This window comes from Netta rufina (genome assembly GCF_964035555.1).
Source record: "Netta rufina genome assembly, chromosome: 3".
NCBI classification, from domain to species: Eukaryota; Metazoa; Chordata; class Aves; order Anseriformes; family Anatidae; genus Netta; species Netta rufina.
In genome coordinates, this window is record NC_140125.1 from 84,030,109 (window position 1) to 84,055,611 (window position 25,503).

The window sequence follows — 25,503 nt, forward strand, 5'->3', positions numbered from 1 at the left end:
ACAAACCAGGAGAGTGATGCTTCTGAAGATGAACTCAACCCCTAATGCAAAATTCATTGTCATCAAACTGGTATCAGTGGGATTTAGATGAGTAAATATTTCAAAGTGTATGTTTGAAGTTTGCATGCATATGTCAGAAATCTGCCACTGGTATCTTTTTCTGTTTGGATTTCTTCTACCCATGGTTGGAAAAATGAAAACAAGCTTGATATTATGCTCAAGTTTCATCCCAAATGCCAATATCCTCCTGCCTTTGGTTTTCACTCGCCTAGTGTTTAATATCAATCGAATTATATGTTTTTGTAGTTATTGGTGGTGGTGGTGGTGGTGTGGTGTTTTTTTCTTTCCTTTTTTTTTTTTTTTTCCTTCAGTATATGGTAGTATATGGTAATATCACCAGTATTAGAAAACACAGCACTATGATAATTATAATTGTAGCAAATTAGAAACAAAAAAAGATTTTGAAGATGTTTGTCTGCTCATTACGTTTGTGCTTAATCTCATATTCAGGAAAGCATTTCTACGGAAAAGGAGGTTTACAGCTTAACAGCAGTCACAGGTCTGCACCACACTAAGTCACATTTCAGATAGAGCGAAATTTAGGCAAGCACATAGGTATTTTTCAAAACGGAGGCTTCAAGCATAGGTGCAAAAAGGGGATGTTGCAAGAAACCAAGGTAAGAACTGTGTGCTGGTGTTGGGTTGTACCCATGGATGTGTCTCTGGTGTAGTTCCACATAGTCCCACAGATTCCATTCTGACAGCACCATCATGAAAAACTCAGCTAGCAATACGACAAGCAAGAGGGAGGAAAAATAAAGCAAAAGTTTTTCTTACCAGTCATCCGGGACACGTTTGGCAGAATGTAAGGCAGTGGTTCAGAAAACTGGGAAGTCAAGCTAGAGATGCAGTTTGTAACACCATATTTTCCAACAAACGTTTCCATATTTTTCAGCTGGATTGCCGTTGAGAAGATTTTGATTAGTTATTAATCAAACTTATTTACAAAATTCAATGTCTGTAGTTAATTTATGAGTAGTTCTTGGCACACTTCAAACAGCTGTAATGGCTGTACAGTGTATATGGTGTATTTCTGTTTCCTGACTGGGTGAGGGGAATGAGATTTCCACTTCAAATATTTTTTGTAGGACTTCAAAATTTGCTTTTCCCGAGTATTTAAAAATATTTTGAATACTGTTTCCATGAGCATTCCTGTTTTTGCAAACACAAAGTCAACACAGTTGAAATGAAGAGTTTAAATTTTTAAGGGAAAAATAAAGCATTTCTTTTTTAGTGCAATCCTCCCACCTGACCTGAAAGTCACTTTAATCCTAGTTCTAAGGTTTCATAGGGAAGTACACAGCCACAGGCACGTTCACACATTACTTGTGTTCATGGAAGCATTAATTGAATTTCCAAAGTCCTGTCTCAGCACATGCTCCCTGCAGTGGGAAGGATTCTTTAAAAGTCTCTCTTGCTGTTGGATCCCAAATCCTTGTGACAAATGGTGTCATGTAGGAGAAGGAGGAAGGAAATGTCTAATGTTCAAGTTGATAACCACTTATGGGAATGATACTGTAGCATAAGAGGATTTTTGTTGGACAAAGGGAAAAACATAGTGATGGGGCTAATTACAAAAAGAAAAAAGAATCATGCAGTGGAGTTCAAAAGCATTTTTACTTTGGGTTCCTGAAAGAGGAAATACTTTTCCTATACCATAAGTAATACTACCAGCAAGAGATAGCCCTTGAGTATTTCTGATATTTTTTTAGTCATTGGCTGACATATGAACAGAGGCAACAACTTCACCTTTGGCACAGAAGTCTCACAAAAATGCACAGGGAAACACCACCCTACAGCTTTCATTAAAGGTGGCTTTTCTAAAATGCCTGCGATGCAGATATCCATACCCTGCTAAATACAGAATGCACCTGCATTCACTTCTGCAGCAGGATAGGATGTGCTTGCTGGACACAGATCAGGTTAGATCTCCTCTCTGTCATGCTCCTGTCAGTCACTGCACATACGGACACGGAGGGAAACCTGGCACTGCAGCATTTAATTGAACTGAACCAGCATTTCTTCTTGCTATTTGCCAGTAGTGGTCAAGATGACCTTTCTGACCAGTGTATTTAGGTCTTGGCATCAGTCTGACTCCATAGCCCATGCACAGGACTAAAGGGATCTAGAGCTCAAACTCAGCTTGGCTAGGTTTCTGGGGATTTTACAATTGAATTTTTCTTTTGTTTGTGCAACATTTCCAAGAAATACTTCAATATATATATATATTAGCATAGCTGTCTGTCAATTTTCACGGCAAAAAAAGTATTTGGAAACCGGAGAATAGTAATAGTAGAGTTGTTTTTAAAAGAATCACCCTACACCATTCTAGGCCAAAAGCTTTTATTAAAGTTTTATGAAAATCCTCCCTGTTTTTTACATTCCAGTTGAGTCTATTAGCTTTGCAGGTTTTGATGATCTAGCAGGTATAAGCACTTCTCACATTAAATGCAGTGTTGACAAAGGAAATTCACTAGCAAAGGTTTCATTAACTGGGGATTATACTGAAACCTTTTCCCAGAATTGCCAATAAATGGAGCCCTAATCCAAAATTTGGCTTTAAATTCAAGTGCAACTAATATAATTTTGTGTTTGGTTTAAAATTACCTGTGGTTATTTTCTCATTTTTGCAATCTATAGCATTATGTCATCTGGACTCTCAAGCAGCATTGTACCTATGATGAAAAAGCAAGTTTAAATCCCAAGTATGAAAGAAACTCCAATTTAACTTGAGTTCTGAAGGAGACAAATGAGCCTGATCCTGTGAAGCTGGAGGGTTAACTAGTGGAAATGATGCTGCAAGAAATGGACATGTTGCTCTGCCAGGGCAGGTCCTGAGGTGAAGGTCATGAGGTGACATATTGATGGGGCGTCAGCACTGCTTGGGGGTGAGGACATGTCCTCCCCATGTTGGTCAAAGCTTACTGTAGGGAGAAGAAGAGACAGGCCGGAAGCAGGAGGGTGCCTATGGTGCTGAGGGTTTTAAATCCTCCAGAGCGAGCAGGATCTTCAAGTCAGGGGAAATCTGGTGCCATCATGGGCAATGGGAGTTTTGCTTCTGACGTAAGTGGATTGGGGATCTTGTCAACCTTGGTACAAAATAATATAATACCCTCCTTCTAATCTCTCCTGCAGCACTGAAGTTACCTGACAGGATCTCCTGGGTTACTCTTGCTGGTCATGCTGAGAGGTAACAGAAGCTCCTTGAACCAAGAAAGTCCTGTCTCTAAAAAAAAAAAAAAAAATAATAATAATAATAAAAAAATTAAAAAAGGAATTCGTAAATTTACACACTCTGGGTGCATGGGGGAGTCATATGCAGTGTTTCTGTTTGTGCAATACACTGTCCCTTTTTCTCCCTGTTTCTAGAGAAAAAGTTGCAATGTCAAGTTAGGGGGTTACAATTAGGGAGGCAGTTGTGCTGTGGTCCTGTTTTCTGAGGAGGAGATCCCTGGCCTGTAAAGGCAATGAGAGCTGCATCCAAATCTCCTAAACTCGGTGGGAATCTCTCCAAAGATCTCATAGGCTCAGGGTTTACAACACAGTCTGTTAAGATGAAGTTTTTGAAACTACCTGAGGGAGCTGAGTATAGCTTTCTATTAAAATTAATGGGAATTGGATATTTAAATTCCTTAGACATCTTTGAAAGTCTTACCTCTAAGTAGCATATAAAGATCTAATGTAACTTCCATTGCACCTAATTTACAGTTTATAGTTAAGATGATGTAAACCCTGGGTTTGTTTCAAAATGAAGTTCATTTATTTACAGCTCCCAGAGCTAAGCCACTGTTTAGCATTCTATGAAAAAGAAGCAAATGTTTTGTAGCAGCAGACATTGTGGTCACAGTTAGTGTTTAGACTTGCATTTTACCCAAGACAAGGAGATTGAAGTATCTCATGAAGAGAACTGAGGTGAACTCATAAATCTGAAGTCTCTTTGGTGATCTTTTTTAAAAGGAGCTGGAACTCATATCACCTTAGGCTTCCTTAATGGTTTCACATAAACAATGAAGTGCCTCAGGAAAATCACAAACTCTTCTGTCAACAGACAGCTTCATTTTCCCTCCCATATTAGGGTGGTCTGAAGCTATCAGCAGCTGATCTGACAGAGTAAATCTGAAACAAATTGCTGTTGCTCTAATCCGTCCTTGGCATGAGGTTCTACACAGGAGAGAAACCAAGTATTGTTGCATAACTAAATTGGTTTGGCTTGTGGTTGGCTTGTGCATTGGAGAGTGCTAGGTTCCCTGCAATTCCTATCTGTCTTCCTATCTTTCTTTTTTCTTTCTTCCCATATTTCTTTCTGTCTTTTTATCTATCTGACATTTCTTGGGATATATTTCCTCACCCTCAGAATAATGTAAGAGAAGCCCTCTCCCAGCATCCCCTGATTTTAAGGTTGATCCATGGGTGTGAAATAAAGTTCTTAGTTTCATCTACTAGAGATTTTCATGTTGACATTTGAGAAATGTAGTAAGATTTTTTGATGGTTTATATTTTTCATGAGACTACTATTTTATTTGAGGTTAAAATTTGATTGGAAAAAGCTATTAGTCATGACAGCAGCGTTGAGTAACTTGGTAGAAGTAATGCACAACTGCTTGAAGTCCTGGAAAGTCTGTAACGGAGGTGACCAGCACAGTATTGCTAGCTCCCAGCAGCCTCTGCTTCCCCTTGGCACTGATAGATCCTGTTTGGTAAGCAAGAGCAGCTCTACATTACTCCCAAATACTTTAATGGGAAGATATGGTTCGGATGCTGTTTATTGCCATTTCTTGGACTGGATGTCAAAGGCTGATTGGCTGCGTCCTGAAACACCTCCAAATTCTGTTGAGCATCATTTTACTGAGCAGTTCTTAAGGAAAGTGGATGGATGATACAGGGTAAAATGACATTTCTTTCAGTTTGAAGAAAGAATTGCTTTGTTCTTGATTTAAGCTGCTGAGAGAAGTGCCACCAAAGTGGGTGGCACCCCAAGTGTGCACCATGCTCTGTCTCGGGGCAGAAGAGATAGTGGTGGGAAAAGTGGCGGATTTCACAGGGAGTGGCACCCTGAGGACGCTTGTCTCCTCACCTCAGTACCTGCCCTCTCCTCTTTCCCCTTCAGTTATTATCTGCATGCTCATCAGGACTAATCAACTTGTTGAATTGGTTTGGGATTTTTTCCTTCTGTATGTAAAACACCACCAATGGAAGAGAGGGCTTCCCTCTCACATGTTAGTGTAGTCTCAAAAGGAGCTGTGCAAATTGAAAGGATTTTTGTTTCTTAGTAAAACAGAAGAGCTGAAAGATTTTAAAGCCTAATTGCATCAAAGGAAGGAAATTAAAATTTCCTTGCAGGAATTCAGGTTGCTGAAAAATTCAGGCCCAACCCAGACACAAGTATGTTTCATATTAAAACTTAAACAACCAGCCAGTATAATATTTCCTGAAGTTTCATCCATCATGCTACTGGTTTCTGCAGGGAGGGAAACATAACCTTCCCTTGCTATGTCTCAGGGAAAGTAAATAATATTGTTAAGAAGCTTGTCATATCACAAGTGCCTAATTAGGGAGGCTTGGGGAGCTGGCAAGTTTGCAGACTTCATTAAACATGCTGCAGTGCCCCGAGGAAGAAAAATGTAGAGGGATATCTGCAGATTATATAGATGCAGGCTGACTTGCATCCCTGTACCGCCAGACTTAAGATTGGTGTCTCCAGAGGGGCCAAGAAAGCATGTAACTGCATGGGCTGAGGTGCAGAGCTGATACAAGTGTGGCTGAAACAGCTCCCAGTTTGCTCTCCTGCTTGGAGGAATGTCTGAAAAAGCAGAAGGGTTTGGCAGTAGCCCTGCACATTTTGAAGACAAGCAGAGACCTTCTGGATCTGGGATACAGGGGTCTTGGTACATGATGAGGGCAGCCTTACCACTGACAGAGGTGCCAAGCTGTGAAGCACTGCCGAGTCTAAATGCTCTGGACATGACCAGAGAAAGTCATCTGGACACCCAGGAAATCTTACTGTGGTGGGAGGCATAGCCACTTCAAGCCTTTAATGATAAAACAACTTTGCTTTACTCACTATAGTGGGAGGAAATCCTCCTTTGTGTCCTTCTCACTAAAAATGTAAAGGTGGTTGGTAAATTATTTATTTTTTAATCTTAAAGGTGATTAAAAATATTTATTTTCTGATGGAAAGTTTAAATGTTGTATAGGGAAACAGAGTCTAAGAACACTGAGCATTGCTGTTTATTTTGAAATTGAATTTTCTGTTAAAGAAAGAAAGAATTTTTTAGCTATGTGTTTGACACATTTGCATGACTAAAACGTGGAAGTCATGGGGAAAATTAATATAAAAGGCTTGTATAAACATCTCCTTAAAAACAGAGTGAAAAAATAAACAGATAATCCTACTAAATTGCTTTTAATGCCCTGAGATATAACTTCTATAACTTTGTAACAACTCTGTTTACTGCTAATGAACCACCAAAATGTCAGGACTGTATGAAAGAAATGCCACAAGTTGTGATTTTATGGCATAAGCTTAGAAAAATCTTCAGTCAATCAAGTCCACATCAGGATTAGGCTTGTAGAGACGCTTAATGAGACATTAGCAAGGCTAATGGAGCTACCGTGAAGGACACCCGCTGAGGATCTAGTTGGACATCTCTTTTAAATGTATTTATACCCAGCCTCTGGGCTGTGGGGTTGACATGCCAGGTCTGTTTTGCTGATCAGACTGTGCTTGCAATTGTTTACAAGCTGAGCAACAGGGGGGCAAAGCACTAAATAAATAACATATTGTCAAATTGTTTCCTTGCCCAATACTGGTTTCTTGTTAGTTCCTTCTTAAACTGTGATCAAGGAAGGATAAAAGCCTGAAGAGAAAAAAAAAAATCAGTCTTATACAATTGTTTTTAAACAGGTGACTTGGAAAATTCTGCTATTGTTATGACAGATACCTTTCAGGCACTTCTATCAGTTAATATACCTCATACCTTTCACCGTTACTTGCAAAATATAGGAGAGATTTCCTCTTGTTTACATGAGTTTTATACCAGACCAATTCTTTTGGTAATTTAACTTGGACAACATAAAAATTGTTGCCAGAATCTTCATGATGTTCCTGCTCTAAGGGATTTTATTTATTTATTTATTTATTTATTTATTTATTTATTTATTTATTTATTTATTTCTACACAGGTCCTCTGTCTTCCTCCCTTATACAACTTGAATGGTGAGCAAGGACACAGTCCTTGGTTGCCCTTGTGCCTTGGCATGCCTGGCTGCTCTTCATGAATTTTCTCTCCACTCCACACTGTTGCATGTAACCAGTGGCTTCCTGGGATACAGGGATTCAGAAACCAGTAGCATGATGGAAGAAACTTCAGGAAATATTATACTGGCTGGCATACAGGAATAAATAATCTTGGGAAATAAATGGGCTTGGGCTTGAGTCTTCATGGAGACTCTTCACACCATCTGGGTGCACTTTAGTGTTCAGAGATGGGCTGATGCTATCTTCAAGACCTGGGGGAAGGGGAAACGCTTAGGATCTCAGCCCACATTGTTGCCCAGTGTAAGCCTGAGCAGATATTTACTTTTGGATGGACAGCTGTTTGTCACCTGGCTCTGCCCCCTCTTTGTTTATCAACTACCTTTGTGGCATTTCCGAGGCAGATATATGGGGTATAATACAACACAGCAGACTACCTATAAGATACGCATATAGCCCACATATGCATATAACCCACATAAAGGATCATGAACTCCTAGGCAGCTGAATCTGTCCTTACACACTGCAGACTAACTGCTTAGGTAGGATCAAGGCTTTTAGAGGATTAAGGCTTCTGCATTAAAGCATCTGTCTGCATGTGGGCTAGGTATCTGAATCCCATTCTGGTCGACAGAGAACTAGTACAGTTTGTGCAGTCTAAAAAGAGATTTGGTTGAGAAGTCACTGAATTCATCTGTCCATGCACAGATACCTAATACTATTTAAGGTGCTGCAGGGTGCATTGCCTAACCTCCTACCAATTTAGTAAATCAGAGGTCTCCTGATTGTGTCATCATGTATCATCTTTACGTACCCTATGCCTGTGCTCTGGATACTCTAGAGCATCTCAAACAGCATGGGAGCAAAATGCAAGCAACTGCGCTCTAAATATATAGTTTCAATCGAGATGAATTGCCTTTCAGACACTGTTGATGGCAGTGAGTAGATCTCCACCAGCTAGAATACAGGTTTGCACACCTGTGTGTACATATCTGAAGTTATGCCTCTTAGTGTAAAGCTAAATCTCACCCTGTAAATCACAGGTTGGTTGAAGAAAGCAATACTGATATTTCTGCTGGATCAGAGAACATAACAAGTTTAGCTACCACACACGTAAGGATTGCAAAAGAGAGAGTAGATGTAGCCCAAAATTTCCAGTAGGGTATTGGTTGTATTCAAGAGCTAAACTACCCAGATTTTGTTTCAGAGCTGGATGTCATTTTGCCTAGAATGAGAGGATTCAGAAGTTTGGTGATTAGCTAGAAAAAACTACTGCTTTGCATTAATTTTATTTTATTAAAGCACTAGAAAAAATTACCTTTGCAGCTGAAAAACATGACTTGAAACTGGACTATTCCAGTTAACGCCTATTTCAGAGAAATGCCACCCACCAGAGTTTTTCTGAACAAGATCAAGAATCAATTTATCAGTGCTCACATTAACTGTAATGCCAGGTCCTTAGCTACTTTACTTTCTTTAATTACCTAACTTTGGTTGCATATGGAATGCCCTGGAAAGCTCAGATGTGGCTCAACCATCTGGCATTGTATTATACATTTTAAAAGGTGTATTTAAGACCTTCTGTGGCTGGAATAACACTTCTGTGGAGCTAGTGCTCTGATCTTTGTTCCAAATCAATCACAGTATTTTCTTATGAGGCCAGAGCTACCATCACTAATTAGGTCTTTTATTTTGTTTTATTAGATTATCTGGTTTTTAACTGTAAGATCTCCTTGTTCAGCCAACAGAACTTAAATATTTGGATGAAGTTATCTGTGTAAATCCATGCAAACTCTCAGACAAAACTGAGTTAATTTAAGATTGCCACTTTCCCAAAAATATAGAAAGCAAGGTTTTCTGTCTTTCCTGAGATCCATGAACACCCGTCTGAGTATTGCAAAACAGACCTCATCATAGCTGAATTCATTTGATTATATGTCATTTCCAGACTTTGCTTTTGTGTTATGATAATGTGATATGACAGGGAGCACCAGGAGAACCTGATGTTCAGTGTCCTCCTTTTGTATGAGTCAAGAGGTAGATATTCATCTGAATCAATGCCTTTACTACCTTGTCTCCTTCACATTTCAGGGAATTATGTACATTACCTGTTGTACCCTGTAAAATAGGCAAGTGAAGATACAGCATTTAATAGGATCAGAATGAGTTAGGAAAGTACATAGAGAAGAGGAAGATGGCAAGGCAAGGAGAAGCTGCTGCACCCAAATGGATTACCAGACCTTATGGTATTTCTGGATGTTATTAGCACGTGAGGTTCAGAAGGTTTGGGACTTGCATTTGGGTCAGTATGTTAGACTCCACTGCAGTTACTTTAAAGCAATGAAGATAACATTTAAGTATAGATTATACAGTACAAAAATAGTATATATACAAGTAGTACAAGAATTTCTTTTAAGACGTCTCTCAAATAAATAGGAAGTAATCATTTGCAATTTTGCATGTCCCAGATTCATATTTTCTGACATTTCATCCACTGGAGGTGCCTGCTGATAGTCACTTGCATCCTTCCAGAGGATTTACCTCCCATACATCTGGTGGGAAGAGGAAACAACCACTCTGAGCTTGCGTGTATTTATAACCTGAATCTTTTGGTCTGTGAGGCTCTTCTGAAGGCAGCAGAGAAGGTACAGATTTGGCTCTGGTTTCTGAGAGTATCCTAGCTTTAAGATTTATTTTTATTTTTATTTTTTTTTTTCAGTCTTTATCTTGGTCTGCTGTCCCCCACTGATTCTGAGTACTGACTGGAGCCTAAAGGTGCAATTTCTATGACATTTTACAGTCACAGGCCTGGATTAGCACCATCAATATGTTTTTTTCATAGTTTTGAACCAATTTAGCAATGGCTGTTTTACTTTGTACTACTCCTAGTGCTTTTCAAGTGCAAAAGCTGTGCTCAAGGGCACATACCAGATAGCTGGGATCAAGCAGAGTTGAGGCCCCATTCTGCACAGATTCGAACAGTGATGGTGCTTATGCAGAAGCTCAGCTTTCTATATGGTCCGTAGAAAAGGGAGTCTGTGCATGGCTGAGAGCTTAAACACAGCCACCAGGAACTCTGATTCAAAATGAGCTAAATCTACCAAGTTTAGGTGCCACCAGTCCTGGAGGGCTGTTGCAGCTGGTTGAGTCATTCCCTTGGATTTTAAGGAGATTAAAGCTTTTCAGTCATGCTTGCACACCATAGGAAGCAATCTAAATCTCACTCTTCACCTTTTACTCAGACTCTACTTTGGGAGTTTACAGAGTGCGTGCATGGCAGAGAAACACAAGTAGTTTCTTTGAAAGATTTTTTCCAGGCACAGTGTAGCTGACCAGTATCACCACCCACATCTCAACCACCATATCACTGAGACAATATTATAGCTCAAAATAATTTTCAGCAGTGTTTTGGCCTTCAAATTGTGGCTGGCCTTTGAGGTACTATTTGGAATCTCAGTTTTGTTGCTATTGAAAGAAATAGGAGAAGAAGCAGGTCTGTGAATACCACTAGTTCTGTGCAGAGATGAAAATACTACTTTGGCAATATACAAGCTGCTTTTTTTCCTTTGTCAGATGCACAATATTGATTTTGTTTTGACTTAAGTAGCACATTTAATTATGCTACAGTTTTATAGAGACTGAATTCACTTTTCTGTATGGAATAAAGTAACTCCTAATAAATAATGCATATGACATTTCAGCTCATTATTAAAAGAATTATCCTCTTAGATAAAAATCTATCTTTGATCAAGTTTTTGTCAATCTTTAAAAACAAAAGGTGCTTTTTGGATTTATATTTGGTTCAGTATGCAAGTGTACCCCAGGGAGAGATCACTGTGAAAAGAGAAGAGAAGAGAAGAGAAGAGAAGAGAAGAGAAGAGAAGAGAAGAGAAGAGAAGAGAAGAGAAGAGAAGAGAAGAGAAGAGAAGAGAAGAGAAGAGAAGAGAAGAGAAGAGAAGAGAAGAGAAGAGAAGAGAAGAGAAGAGAAGAGAAGAAAAGAAAAGAAAAGAAAAGAAAAGAAAAGAAAAGAAAAGAAAAGAAAAGAAAAGAAAAGAAAAGAAAAGAAAAGAAAAGAAAAGAAAAGAGGAAAAGCAGACCTCTCATCCAAATACCTCTTTATTATGCAAAAGCCTCCAAAAGAAAGAAAGAGTGAGGTCAGGATGGTGTACTTGCCAGTAAGTAAGCTGAAAAAAAAAACAAACAAACCCACAATTATGGCACAGATTTCAGCAACAAAGATCCCTTGTATGAAGTACGGGCAAGATTTCTTTTCCATATAAACCTGTCCATGTCTGAAATAGCTCTATTGATTTCAGTATTTTCCACAGACCTGTACCAGTTCTTTGTCCCATGGGAGTTATGGATATTGGACAAGTTATTGGTACACGTCAAAGCACAAGGTTAGAAAATGAATAAAAAGCAAATGTTTAAATGTGCTCCCACTGAAGTGCAACTGGTGACTGCAAGAAAATTTATGCTATGAGGAAGGTCTGCGTGAGTGTCTCTGTCAAAGGCCTAGCTTTTAAACTATTAAATAGTTTTTCATTTCTTGGATCTTGGTTTTAGGATCTTCGGACCTCAACTGACTATGCCTGAAAATATTTTAAAAGAAGTGTGTCAGAAGACCCCATCCCCTGCTGGGACTCTGGGCTCTCTGCCACAAGAGGAGGGTGAGCTGCACAGGAGCTCAGGCCCCAGGGGACAGAAATGGCTGTGCTCCTCTGATGAGGGCACCTTCCAGCCTGTGACTGTGCCTGTCTTTGCTATTGCTAGAGAGTAGCAGAGACAAGGAGCCAGTATGGTTTCCAGCAGGTAGTATTGTCATTATATCACAGAATCACAGAATCACAGAATTTCTAGGTTGGAAGAGACCTCAAGGTCATCGAGTCCAACCTCCAACCTAACGCTAACAGCCCTCCACTAAACCATATCCCTAAGCTCTACATCTAAACGTCTTTTGAAGACTTCCAGGGATGGTGACTCCACCACTTCCCTGGGCAGCCTGTTCCAATGTCTAACAACCCTTTCAGTGAAGAAATTCTTCCTAACATCTAACCTAAAACTCCCCTGGCTCAACTTAAGCCCATTCCCCCTCGTCCTGTCACCAGGCACGTGGGAGAACAGGCCAACCCCCACCTCGCTACAGCCTCCCTTGAGGTACCTATAGAGAGCGATAAGGTCACCCCTGAGCCTCCTCTTCTCCAGGCTGAACAAGCCCAGCTCCCTCAGCCGCTCCTATAGAGATGCCGCTCATTATAGAGATGAGCAGCACCACATCTAGGCTAGATTCTAAGCTGGCCTCTGGGGATGCCTATCCATTGGGCCTCCCCAAATCTCCTCTTTGCCACCCTGGAAAAATCTGCAGCCTCCCAGCCACAACTCTTATCCCACGGCACGCTGACTGGGAAGGGGACTTGGCAGGGACAGAATCCTCAGCTCAGAATGGGACCAAATGCAAAACTACCCCACTGAGTTAGCATTGCACCCTGCAGGAATTGCTAGCGAAGAGTGACTGTGCTACAAGGTACCACTCCAAACTCCCAGTAAAGCTTTTGGACTCCTTGGATGCAAATCTCAAGGAAAATCCTGTTGGAAAAAAAAATAAACCTATCTGGAAATATACAGAAAGATTTATGTTTCTATGCCATAGGTAATTTATGTTTTATCTTTAACATTTGTGCCATGTGTTCTTAATTCTCCAACCTAAAAATCTAACAAGCAATTTTAAAAAGTCTTGTAAAGTCCTTTTTTTTTTTTTTTTTTTTTGTTTCCAAGTTCTATCAGAAATCAATAAACAATGTAGTTTAAAAAAAAAATAAACTAAATAATATTAATACCTTAAATACTATTAAAAACAGAATTAAAACTGCATAACAAATTGTAACCATTAAGTCATATCCAATGCAAAGTAAAAATCCTTCCCAAAATGCCTATGTCACAGAAAACTATAGGGTTTTAAACAAGGGTCTTTTCCTGAAAATTTTTGCTATGGTAATATTCTCTAGGGGTTTATGTTAAGGTTCATTTAATTCTATTTCTTTAATTAGCCAAAACATCTTCCAAACAAAGATATGCATGCAGCAACTTTCAATCAGGAAAACTAAATCACCGTATCTTGCTGCTTACAGTTTTTATTATTTTAATATGCAGTTAAAAAAACATAGCAAGTCTTTGTTTCTAGAGAATATTATATTCCAGTCCCAGTGCAGCAGGCATAGCCCCTCTCATTTGAGGAGTGAAATGGCCATGAATATATTTGTTCTGCAAAGCAAAGCCCACCAAATATGTTTACTTTATCCTCTCAAACATGTGTGCCCTGTGCACGTGGCCTACTGGACATTTTGAGAAGAATATCCTCAGCTGCACTGAATTATAATTTTGTTTAAAAAAAATAGCTTAATTGAAAATGCTTAATCAAAATAAAATATTTACATTTATTTCTGTAGAGGTGACATCAAAAGAGAAATGCCAGCCAGCTTACCTGTCTGCTCCTCCTCTAACCAGTTTCAGATTTATTAAGCATCTAGGAGGAAGAGAACAGGAGTTGTATGAGGACTGAGCTAGCAGTGGCAATGATTGAAAGAATTTCTTTACATTTTTAAGTTGTGCTGTCTGAACATCTGACATGATTGGAGTTGATGGATATTTTTCTACTGGCTTTTACCTTAGAGGAAACAAATCTACTGACAAGAGAAGCTCAAGGAAAACTTTTGAAGCAATGTGATCAGGCTTTTTATCCCAATTTGTGTTACAGTCTGAACTTCATACTGCTTGATTTCTAATGCAGCTTTCAATAATAAAAGGGAGGGAACACCTAACGTGGTTTGGGAATGCCAGTAAATGTGGAAGTTATGGGAATGGTATCCACTTAGCATAAGAAGCTTGAAAAGCAGAATTAGAGATCACACCTCTGTAAAGCATCATCAAGGGAAGAGACTCCTGGGCAAGACAAGCTCCACAAGCCTAAACTGGAAAGTATCATGAAGCTAATAAGATGCATTCATTAGCTTCTAACTGGAAATTTTGGAGGCCAATTTTCCTGTTGTAAGTTTTATTTATTTATTTATTTGCCATACAAAGAGCATTCTAAGGTCTAGAAATAGGCAAAGACACCATGATGGAAACAGTCCTATGGAAGAAAATTGTTCTATGTTTTCATTTGCAGTGATCCTTGTCTTCTATCCTTTTCTTCTTTTTCTTCCTCAGATGAAGAAATGTAATGGAGAAGAGGAGAGATTGCCTAGCCAGCACTGAAATGGGTAGATCTGTGATTCAAAAAAACAAAACAAAACAAAAAATAAAAACAAAAAACAGCTTAAAATAGGGTTACCGTGCACTTGGGCTGAGTTAGTCCTGAATAATCTGACAACAGTCTTCACCACCATGCACCATTCTAAGCTCACAGCAGAAAAGTCTAAGGACGCTGCTCCAGCTAAGAATGAAGTCAACTCATAGTGGCCTTTGCAGCTAAAAATAGGGGGATGTCAGTTTATTGCCACATGACACTTTTTGGCAGGGAGCTGGAACATTTTCACACTGCAAAGCAAACCAATTTGGATTTGCGTGGCTCACAACCTCTCCTCAGGGACCACCCACTCCAACAGCCCCAGTTCCCATGCCAGCCTTCACTGAGGACTCTGGTTTTTGTTTGCCCTGAGAGTCTTTGAACAGAGCTTCCACCAAGTGCCACCGCCATCCCTTTCCATCAAGACAAGCCAGCAGAAGTTTTCCTCAGAGGGTTGCTTCCACAGAAGGAAGCCTTTCCAAGAACAGTAAACAGTAAACATACCAAGTTCTTGCCCACTGTCAGAGCGATGCAGAATCCTGTTTCAGAAAATACTGTGTTGGTGAGGCTGGCTTCAGCATGTCACACACGATTGCACAACATAACGCGGTGCAATGACGTGAGACAACTAAATGACAAAATGCTGGCTCTCAATCAAACACGTAAAGCACCTATTTTCAGCTCTACCATCTGCTATCAGTTTGCACAGTGTCTTTCCCAGCTGAAAACACAAGGCAAACTGGCACAAACGGAGCATTCCTCTGGCTGGTCACAGACTGCAAGATACAAAATTTTCTTCCTCCTGTGGCCAGCCCATCTCTGATTTATTTATTTATTATTGAATTTCCATAGTGAAATAGGGTGTTTTGTGTAAGCTAACTCATGATAGGTTAAAAAAAAAATCCCTTAGGATAAATGTTTTCTATCATCCTGCCAGGCAAACTGGTGGTTTGTCACTTCTACCTTAAAAATAAACAGGCAGAAATTAACAACTGAAATTAATACCAAGATTGGCTTAACATTTTCTATTGAAACTTTTTCAGTGAGGACCCTCCTTCAGTTGCTTGACACTCTACAGGGTCATAAACTCTATTGTCATCTATGGATAAACAGGAAAAGTTAGAATAAGTAACTTTTTGTAGTTTTGTAGTTGGCAAATAACTTTCTGAAAAAAAAAAAAAAAAAAAAAAAGACACTTTGGGGTATTCAATGTGAAAATCAACAAAACAAAACAAATCCAACATCTAAATTTTTCTATAGAGGTTAAAAAAATCTCAGCCATTTCCTGGTTATTTCCACTAAATTGATTACTCCTTTAGAGCCCTGATTTGGAGGGATGGAGCTGATCTGAAATTCTTTCCTTTATAATAAAGATCAAAACTACTGGGACTTTTGCTGCTTTCTTCTCTGAATAAATAAGATGTTTCTCAGTTGAAACCCTGGCTCTGTTGACTTCACTGGGGCCATGATTTCACCCCAGGAATTATTCTAAAAGCATTACTCATTTAATAAGCATACCACACTAATTCTCTACTGTTTCCGTACGAGCACCTCCCAATGCCAATGTAAACCCACTGCACAAAGCTACATTAAAGCAATATTTATGGTTGAGATCTTAACACAAAAGTCAGGAAACTCAGAGTTATGGTTCCCCCAGCCAACCATAACCAGGGGCAGCTTTAGTGTTTTGCATTACTGTGTCTATACTCTGCAATGTATGTCCAAATACCAGTGACTGAGTTATAGCTGCTGTGGGAACTATAGCTTTGGATTTCAGTATATTTTTGCATTTAAATTCTCAACCCAGGTCATGAACAACTGTGAAAATTATGATTGCAGCAGAGTTTAGTATCTCCAGTTTGCTGTTCTTGGTTACTGCAGAGGGTGACATGGGAGAACGGTGAGATCTCTCTGTGGTGTGGATGATGGAAAGCCTGAGAGTCTCGCTTACCTTCATGAACAAAATACTTCAGCTGCACTTATGAGGTATATAATGATTAACTCTTCCACAAGCTTTGTATCATTCATCAGATACTCTGGGAGAGAGCAAGGGAGTTAATAGGATCTGACAGAGATTACTTAACATGACTAATTCTAATATCCAATTAACTTGGTCAGAGAAAGGGAAGAATAAGCTGCTTTTGCATACACTTTATACAGCATTAGGCAAATGTTGCATCTTCACCTCAAGGGAAATAAGGCTGTTTTTGCCTCGTGCTCTTAGGAACAAACTGCAGGAGATGTGGAAAGGAGAAAGTTTGTGTAGTGGACAGAGCTAACTAGAATCACTCACAGTCGTGTGAGAGATTCTGTGCTTTGCAACAGCACCCCTCTATCTCAGACCCGGGGCTGTTCATGGGAAATTGTACCTGTAAGATAGGTAGTTAATAGGCAGTTTATTTCAGTAATTGTTTCAGACACAAACATTGTGCAGTAAAAATAGATGCAATAGCTTGACAATAGCTGGAATTTGATGCAGAGGATTACAGTAAATTGAAGATAGCTTTTAGTAGTGTTTCTCAAAGGGCATGAAATTGAACTCTGACTTTACGAAGCCAGCTGACTCAGGAGTTGGGTAATGGCTTGAATGCCAAAGAAAGAACAGCAAAGGCTAGAAGCTCTCTCCCTGCAGCCTGTGCCAGTGATGGGCTGGAACTAACTAGTCTGGCCACAGAAAGAAATGAATAGCTGAAGGCTGCTTGCATTTATCTACCATAAACATGGATGGAAATGAAATTACATAGGCATCTATTTCCTTAGGTGGAAAGTTCACAAACAGAATCAAGTTTGTACAACTCCCATTAATTTATATCGGATGTATGTCTTGGGATTCTCTAGCCTCATCTGCGTTGGGACTGTGATCACAATTTTTATTTATTAGTGGACGGCACTTTTCTAAGGCAAGTTTTAATCTTGTCTGTTGGGAAAATGATCCAACCAAAGCAGAGCATGATAACTGGAAAGAGAACTGCAAGTGCCTACTAGCAGCCACTCCAAATCATCACCTTTGTTTGCTTTCAGATGTTATCAACATCCCACTGCAAGGATGAATGAAGTGATATATCTGGCTCGTGGACCAAGACATGAAGAGTGTTTTCCCTTGCTCTTAACAGATGCCAGCAGCAGCACACAGCTGAACTGGCTCTTCCAAAAGTTAATCCCTTTTGAACATGGCTGCTGATATGTTCATACCTCATGCTTATATGTCTTGGCTTTTAGTTTTACGTATTGAATTGCTTGGAGAAGGTCAATATGTACAGCAACAAAATTCCCACTGACTACACGAGTCCAGCTGCTCCTGCCCCATATTTCCATCAGATTCCCACCTCTGTCTGAATATAGCAATGATATAATTGGATTGCACAAGAGCAAAGCTGACTGTTTTAAGGCCAGGTGGTAGAAATATTTTGCTTTGTGCATATTTATTTCTTCAGTGTATTTTACAGACATTCTAACACATTGCTCTGTTTTAGGTAAGAATTAAAGCCAAGTTGCTTAACCCAGGGCTTTTGCAGCACTAGGTCAGACAACAGTACATTGCTTTACATGAGTCTACCACTGTTGTTCACCTGTACATCCTAGTGTGTGGCCTGTGTAGAGTGCTATGTCTAAATAAGTATGCATGTGGACAAGTCTTTTGTATGCATGCACTTAAAATCTCATTGTAGGGACAGAACTAAGCAAAGCTTATTAAAAAAAAAAAAAAAAAAAAAAAAAGGGAAAGAAAAAAAAAAAGCAACCTCCAAATAAGCTATTTTTAGCTCTGTACAAGAAACATGTCAATTGTTTTGAGATAATCTTTATTGGAATCTGCTTGAAGTATAAACATATGGACATTATAAACCTTTGAAAAAGGTTTGCCTGTGCTCTGCTGAATTGTAGGTTTATGCTGAGAAAACGTTATTTTATACTCTTAAAATAACGGAAAGGAATTAGAATTGCTTACAAATTACTTACTATAAATTAATCTTGGGGAATGGCATGCTTCTTGCAAACTGTTTGATCATCTACAACTTGTTAGTATCGCTTAATTAGCAGCTCACCAGAATGTTATTTTGTAAATCTAGAACTCTAGTAAGCACTTACCACGTAATTTGTAAAACAAGTTGGAATTAGGTGTAAACATACTTTTCAGTGTTACTGATGTTGCTGAAAAGTGATGTTGTTGCCATGGCAGCAGGGTATCAGGCTTTTGGGTAAAACTTAATTATCTACCTCACTGCTCATTTAAATCAGAGATTGTGAATTGGTTCCTAGAGTCAATTTGTGTTCTGGATGTTTCCTGATGCTGAGTGATATGACCCACTGTGTTTCGTTTTGTTTTAAGTAAACTGACTGTTTACATGCATACCTGTCATGAAGCAGGGATCACTAATGGGAACTAAAATCAAGAGTGGTATTTAGAAAGGCATGGTTTAGCTGGTATCTACAGTTTAACTTGATATAACCGAGGGAAAGATGCAAGTCTTTGCCCCTTCGTTTTCCATGGTTTCCTTCTGCATGTGTAGAGTGTTTTGCATACCTGTGACCTTTCAATTAACATTATTTATATCTCAGTAAACTGCCATGCTACTTTTCCAGATGTCCTAATCCTTTATGTAAATGAATTTATTAAACCCAGGCACTCTCTTTCAGTGAAACCTGCCAAGTCCACTGTGTCTGGACCCACATGCACTGTAGACTAAGCTTTATTTGCATAAACTTGTTCTGTAAGTGTAATCTTACTTATCATCTGCAGAGTTAAAGTTTCACTAATGTAAATCCCTGACAAATCAAGTACAGATGTAAGTCTTTGCCCTCAGGCTCAGCCTGTCAATTCACTGCCTCCCTTGTATCTTCTCCTTGCTCTCTGCCTCTCCCCTTGCAAGTATTTTTTAGTACTAGTAGTCATTTAAAAGTGTTTATGTAGATACATTGCAGGTACTAAACATGACACTGAACATTAGTCATTTGGGCTTTTTCCTTCTGATCAAACTGCCTCACAAAATAGTGTTGGCATGTAATCCTGGGTGTCTGTTTGCAACACCTGGAAAAATTTGCTCTGCCAGTCTGCGGGTGTGTTTCAGTTTGCCAGGCGATGTTCCAGATAAGGAGTCAGGCTTAATAAATGGTTAATGTGAGCTGGCAAATTCCATAATGCAGCCAGAGAAAATTCAGTCATAGGGCAGTAGGGGGTGTAACTCCCTAAATCCATGAGCAAGAAGGGGTTGATGGGATGGGGGGATGATGCCTGCCCTTGACGATCCATTGTCTGTGAGAAATGAAAATTCTCTTCCAGTCATAAAACCCATAGATTTAAAAACAAAACAAAATCTGCCAGCTCTTGAACCTTTTATGAAAAGGAGGAAAATGTTAGTTTTGAGTTCAGAGGGTGTTGGCATACACTGGGTTTGTTTCTGATTACTTTAAGGTCTAAATATGTTTCCTTTGCTGGTACCCAGTTGCTATTTATTTGGCTTTAGTCTTTGATCTCCCTTATGCTGGCACATCATAAAAAACATATTCCTGTTTGAGTTCTATATTATGCAGTTAGTCTCTGCTTGGTATGTTCACCAGGCTGGTTGTACCTACAGAATAAGACTCTCTTTGTTTTTGATAGACTCCAGGTGTTTATCACTGTAACTTACTAATGGATTTGACCACAGAATATGCATGCAAGAAGCAAACTGAAAACCTAATGGCAAAATTACTGGTTTGATAATTCAATGGCCTGCTATATAGTAACCACAGGAACCACACACACGCACACATGCATACACATAGGAGCACAGACTGAGTTTTGTAAAAGAAGAGATCTTTTTAAGACCCTGCTTATTGAACTTACTTGAAATGAATTTTCTATATTGGAAATTAAGTTTTACTCCAGACTTATTTGTCACCCAGAGTTTTCTTGGAAAGCTTTCCAACTTTATGCCCTACTCATTCAACTCCACATCACTGTGCATTTTAGGAAGGTCCCATGTCCAGCTGAGGTGCTGGGGTTCCTAGGACTGTGCTCCCTTCAAGTCCAAGAGTTGGCTGTGCATTAGCCTACCCAGCTAATGCAGTCCCCAATGTCTTGGGGAGTGCAAATGTTAATGATCCTCATAGCATATGAACCTCATAGTTTCATATCATGTAGTAACCCTAACGCTTTGCAATAGCTAAAGATGACTTTTTTTTTTTTTCCCCATTTCCTGCTAACCCAACTTTTTCTAGTAGGAAATGACAGAAATTCCACTTTAAAAAAGGTCTTGTTCCTACACATACCACCAAATGAGAATTGCCTTTTTAAAGTGCACCTATATCACCACTGTAACCCAGAAATAATCTATTGTTGAATTCTTAGGGGGAGAATTAGTAGCAAAATGGCCAAACATACCCATGTGCAAAACCAATAGAAAAGTTTATTCTAAGGATCTGCTGGAAATGTAAAAGAATTTTCATGTCCTTTTTTCTTTGCATATGGTGTTTACAGGAAAAGTACCTGAACCACAGGCTGGAGAGAATACGCCATATAAGTCAAAGAAGCAGTGGCAACACTGTCCTCCTTTGCCACCCCTGGAGTTAGTATTGATGATAATGCTAGATGTTGGGGACACATTGCAATATGGTGTTGGGTCTGGATAAACTTTTGTTCTTACCTGCTAAGAACCTGTTCAACCAGCACCTGCATTTGTTGGAGATTCTTGTTCTCTGTCCCTCTGGTCTCAGAGCAGGACTTTTGTGGTGTTGTGTCAATAAGCTTGTGCCATTTAAACCACAGCTTCTTCACCAACCTCTGTCATCTGCTCAGAACACAAAACTAAGTTGGAAATGCCATCCAAGCACTGGGGTTTCCTGAAAAACTTCACTGGTGTCTTGAATTTTGCAGGTTAATATCACCATTATAACGCTCACTATATAAATTGAATATGCTACATGAGAATGGCCTTTCATTGCCAACAGCTCCATGTTAAGGAATTCACATTTTGCAGCATTGAGTTTATTCTTCACTTCATCAATACTCAAAACCAAAACAAAACAGATGTTATTTCATTATTCTAATTTAATAGAAATAGAGACCAACTTCTAGAATTATTTCCTGCTCAGATTATACAGGCCTTCCACAAGGAAAGATGATTTGATTTTTTGTTGTCCAAACACATTGTACTTAAAAAGTATCCTCCTAATGCTCAGTATCTTCTCCTTAGTAAGTATTATTTAATGCCCTGAGATTTTATAAATAAATCTTGGATCAGCTCATTGATAAAGTTTAATGTCTGAGTCCCTTAAGAAATGCAGTATTTATCTTGGGTTCACTTGAACACAGTTTCAAAAATGGAGCTGCACAGACTTATTCTGTATGTGCCTATAAATGTAGACAAAATCACATATAGGTGACCTTGTGTGATTGCAACATGTTATTAATGACACTTGTCATAGTTACAATTAAGATTAGGTCAGTAGCTCAGTTCAATAATAAGTGAATCCATTGTGACATTAGATGTAACCCAACACATTTGTCACTGATGAGTTTTAATTTCTTACTTCTATTGTTTGATCATTTCTATACCATAAAAAGTTGAAATGCATTTTGAGTCTAGATATGATGCTATGTTTACTGGCTCCATAAAAAAACTGTCAGTTCTGTCAGTTGTTTATACCATTGTGTGTATGCACAAGTACTTCCAATTTTACACACAGCTTACATAGTTGTTGTCTAAGAACCATAGATGCGATGATCTTTAGAAGTGTATAGAAAGGACCCTGTGGATAGATTTATCATGCTGAAGTTCAGATTTACCCCATTTATATCTTCTAAATATTAAACACTGATGTTTTACTTCTTTTATCTTTGGCTGCAGGAGAGGTTACTCTCAGAGGTCAAGCACGCTTTCTGTGTTGGTTACTTGTGTTGTTGCCATGCTGATACAGGGTTTTAGCTAACACCCATGGGCTTGTCTAGCTCTTTCTGTTACGAGAAGAAACTGATGCAGCAATTCAGCATATTAACAAAGAACACATGCAAACCCTGTTTTGAGGAGGATAAGGAAAACAAATGGCAACAGACAGTTTTCCTGCAAATGATTTGTAAGACTGTCTTTCCCCTGCATCCCTAACATTTGACAAATGCTTTTCTGCCTCTCTCAAGTGGTCAGTTTGCCAAGAAAATAGTCTGATTCCCAAATTACAATTTGATTCTGAGTCCAGACCTGAGTCTGAATTCCAGCCCTCTCATGCAGCGCGGCTTTGGTTTAGGACAGGCCCTGGTAATCTTGTCTTGAACAATGACTGCTATTATTTCCAGCTACTCATATAGAAAATGAGTTTAATTCCTTGGACATGAAGGAAGTCAGATCAGCCTCTGGCACTTCTGTTATCTGTAGATCACGTACAGCCAAAGGCAGATAATAACATTTGCAAAAGAGTGGAAAAGGGAGGGCCAGGAACCAGGGCAGTGAAGGAAAAGACAAAGAGAAGATCAAAGTGACTTTAGGGAATGGAACAATGACAATAATTCTTAGGTCCATATCATACAACCAAAAATAATGTATTGAAAAAGGCAGAACTATGAGGCATAAAAAAAAAAAAAAAAAAAAAAAAGAAAGAATTATTACCTGTGTTTTATGTTAAAATATTTTTCTTTTTACTTGGGAAGGTAAAGTCCTACCCAGAAATGAAAAAACAACGAAATCAGTTGATTTTATACAACATACTGAACATACTGCACAGCACTATCAATCCCTACTTATGTTCTTTTCTACCATGACAACTTAATTTAAAGGAGAAAATCTAATTTCCTGTGCCTATTATATATCCAGTTAATTCCAAACTCTCATGTAACAGTTAACATTGCTGACAATTAATAGAGGAGGCACAGCTCTGCTGGGGTAGCTTAGATCCACTCTTATTGAAACACTGAAAAATTTAGGTTGGATGGGGCCTTCATAGTTCACCTGGTCCAGACTCCCCGCTCAAGGCATGGCCAACTTATATTGTGTTGCTTAGGGCTTTGTCCAGTCAAGTTTTGATATCTCCGGGATTGGAAATCCCCCACCCTCTCTGGGGGATTAGCAGTGTTTGACCAGGGGCCCTGTTAGCAGTGTTTGACCACCCTCAGGGTAAAAATATTTTCCTAATCAGAAAATTTTCATATTAGAATTTGTGCTGTTTGTCCCGTCTTTTTGCTGTGCACCTCTGAGATGAGCCCTTCTCTGTCTTCTCAGCACCCTCCCATTAGGTAGCTGATGCAAGAAGTAAATCCCCCAAAGCTATCTCCAGGCTGAACAAGCCTCGTTCTTCTCATTTTTTCATTTCCTCCAGCCCTGGCTTTCCCGATGGCTCTCCACCAGTCTGACTCTGCTATGTCAACGATCTTGCACTGAGAAGCCCACAACCAGGCACAGGACTCCACTGTTGGCTATACTGGTGTAAATGTTTCCACAGAAAGACTCTGGTGTCTAAACTTCTTTGCTCTAAGATGATGTGAATGCTCTGTTTGTTCCTACAAGAGACATAATATGTAAAAGGCTGTGTGTCAATCCCACCAGGGAAGAAGCTCAAGACTGATGGGGATACCTCTCCCCTCAAAACCTCTTTCAATCAACAGTGTGCAGACTTTATTCTCTCAACTGATTAAAGTAATTCCAACAAAAATTTTTTGCACTAGAGCAGGCTTCAGAAAACATAAAAGTCTTCGTTTTGGGCATCATCAGTGCCAGAGAAGCTTAAGAAAAGGAAGTATCTTCTACACCATTTAATGGCTCAGGAACAAATTGCTTACTCCTACACAGACAGGGTTGTCTGGGAAAATCAGAAAAATGTGTCTCCCATTGTCCATAGCATCATACCTGTGCTTAAATGATCTCACCATCTCAGTGAGTGGGATATGAAAGTAATACTTCAGAGGTTTAAATTCTGTTACACTTTGTGAACATACCCAAACTGCTTTATGGGATCTTCTATAACAGTAAAAATAAAATATATTGAAGAAGTGCTATTTATTTGCCAAGTATGTATTTGCCTTTTGAACCTGTAGTTGAATTGTAGATGCAAATTAATGTTGAGTATTAGATTGCTACAGCAAATTTTGAATACATGTGTCTAAATATTTATTCTTGCTGTGCATTTTGTAAAATCTTTGTGGACACTTTGAGAATGTACTGCTAAATCTCAAAAAAGCAGGTACCAGCTAGTTTTTTAAAGATTTAGTAGGTATTTCTCTGAATCAAATCTCATATTTAAGTTTTTAGTAGTGTTTCAATAAGTAGCTAAATGAGTATTTAGTCTCCGCTTAGTTTGCAAGGGAAAAAAAAAAAAAGTACATGTCATCCAGCTTCATGTGTAACGGGCATCATTTACAAGGCAAAATTTACTCCTAGCTGCCACCTGTACTTTGGTAGCTTCTCTAAAGCTGCAAGACCCCAAGTAATGGCTGTATTTGCAGTGGTAAATAGTACGTGCCCTGTGAGATCTGATACGTACCCCAGTGTGGCTGTTATTTGATCCTGGGGGTTTCCGACAGTGACAGGTGCTTATCATTCTTGTTCTTGTTCCTCCTGTCATGAGTGGTAGTTATGGAGACCCTGAAGGCAAATCAGAAAATAACAGCTTAACACTTATATCAGTGATGCAATCAAACTGAATGATTTAGGTGTCCCAGGCCAGCAGAACTCACCCACACATTTCTCTCTGAAGCACTGATAGCAAAATGTATTTTAGCCCTTAACTTAAAAAAAAAAAAAAAAATGTTTAAGGATAGTATTCTCAAGATCAGAGCGTCAGGAGCTCAAGACTGTTTCAAATGCACCATAGGAGCAAGCTTGTATTACTGCTTTTTAATTTCCAGTACTTATATAGCTTTGGCATTTGCATATTCACTGAGTCAGATTTTTAGATATTGTTGAAGGTAGGGTTTATGAGACTGAAGTCCTTATGAAAA

At 39.1% G+C, this 25,503-nt stretch overlaps 1 long non-coding RNA gene across 2 annotated transcripts; it reads right to left on the reverse strand.

The window, feature by feature from the left end:
* Positions 1 to 2,470: 2,470 nt before the first annotated feature.
* Positions 2,471 to 25,503, reverse strand: LOC311207472. Of its 2 annotated transcripts, none has more exons than XR_014618267.1 (4): positions 25,240 to 25,503; positions 25,047 to 25,147; positions 21,224 to 21,367; positions 2,471 to 3,286 (listed from the first exon to the last, which is right to left on the reverse strand). It is a non-coding gene; the product is annotated as an uncharacterized lncRNA (long non-coding RNA). The 2 variants fall into 2 exon arrangements; XR_014618268.1 differs by lacking the exon at positions 2,471 to 3,286 and adding an exon at positions 14,453 to 14,580.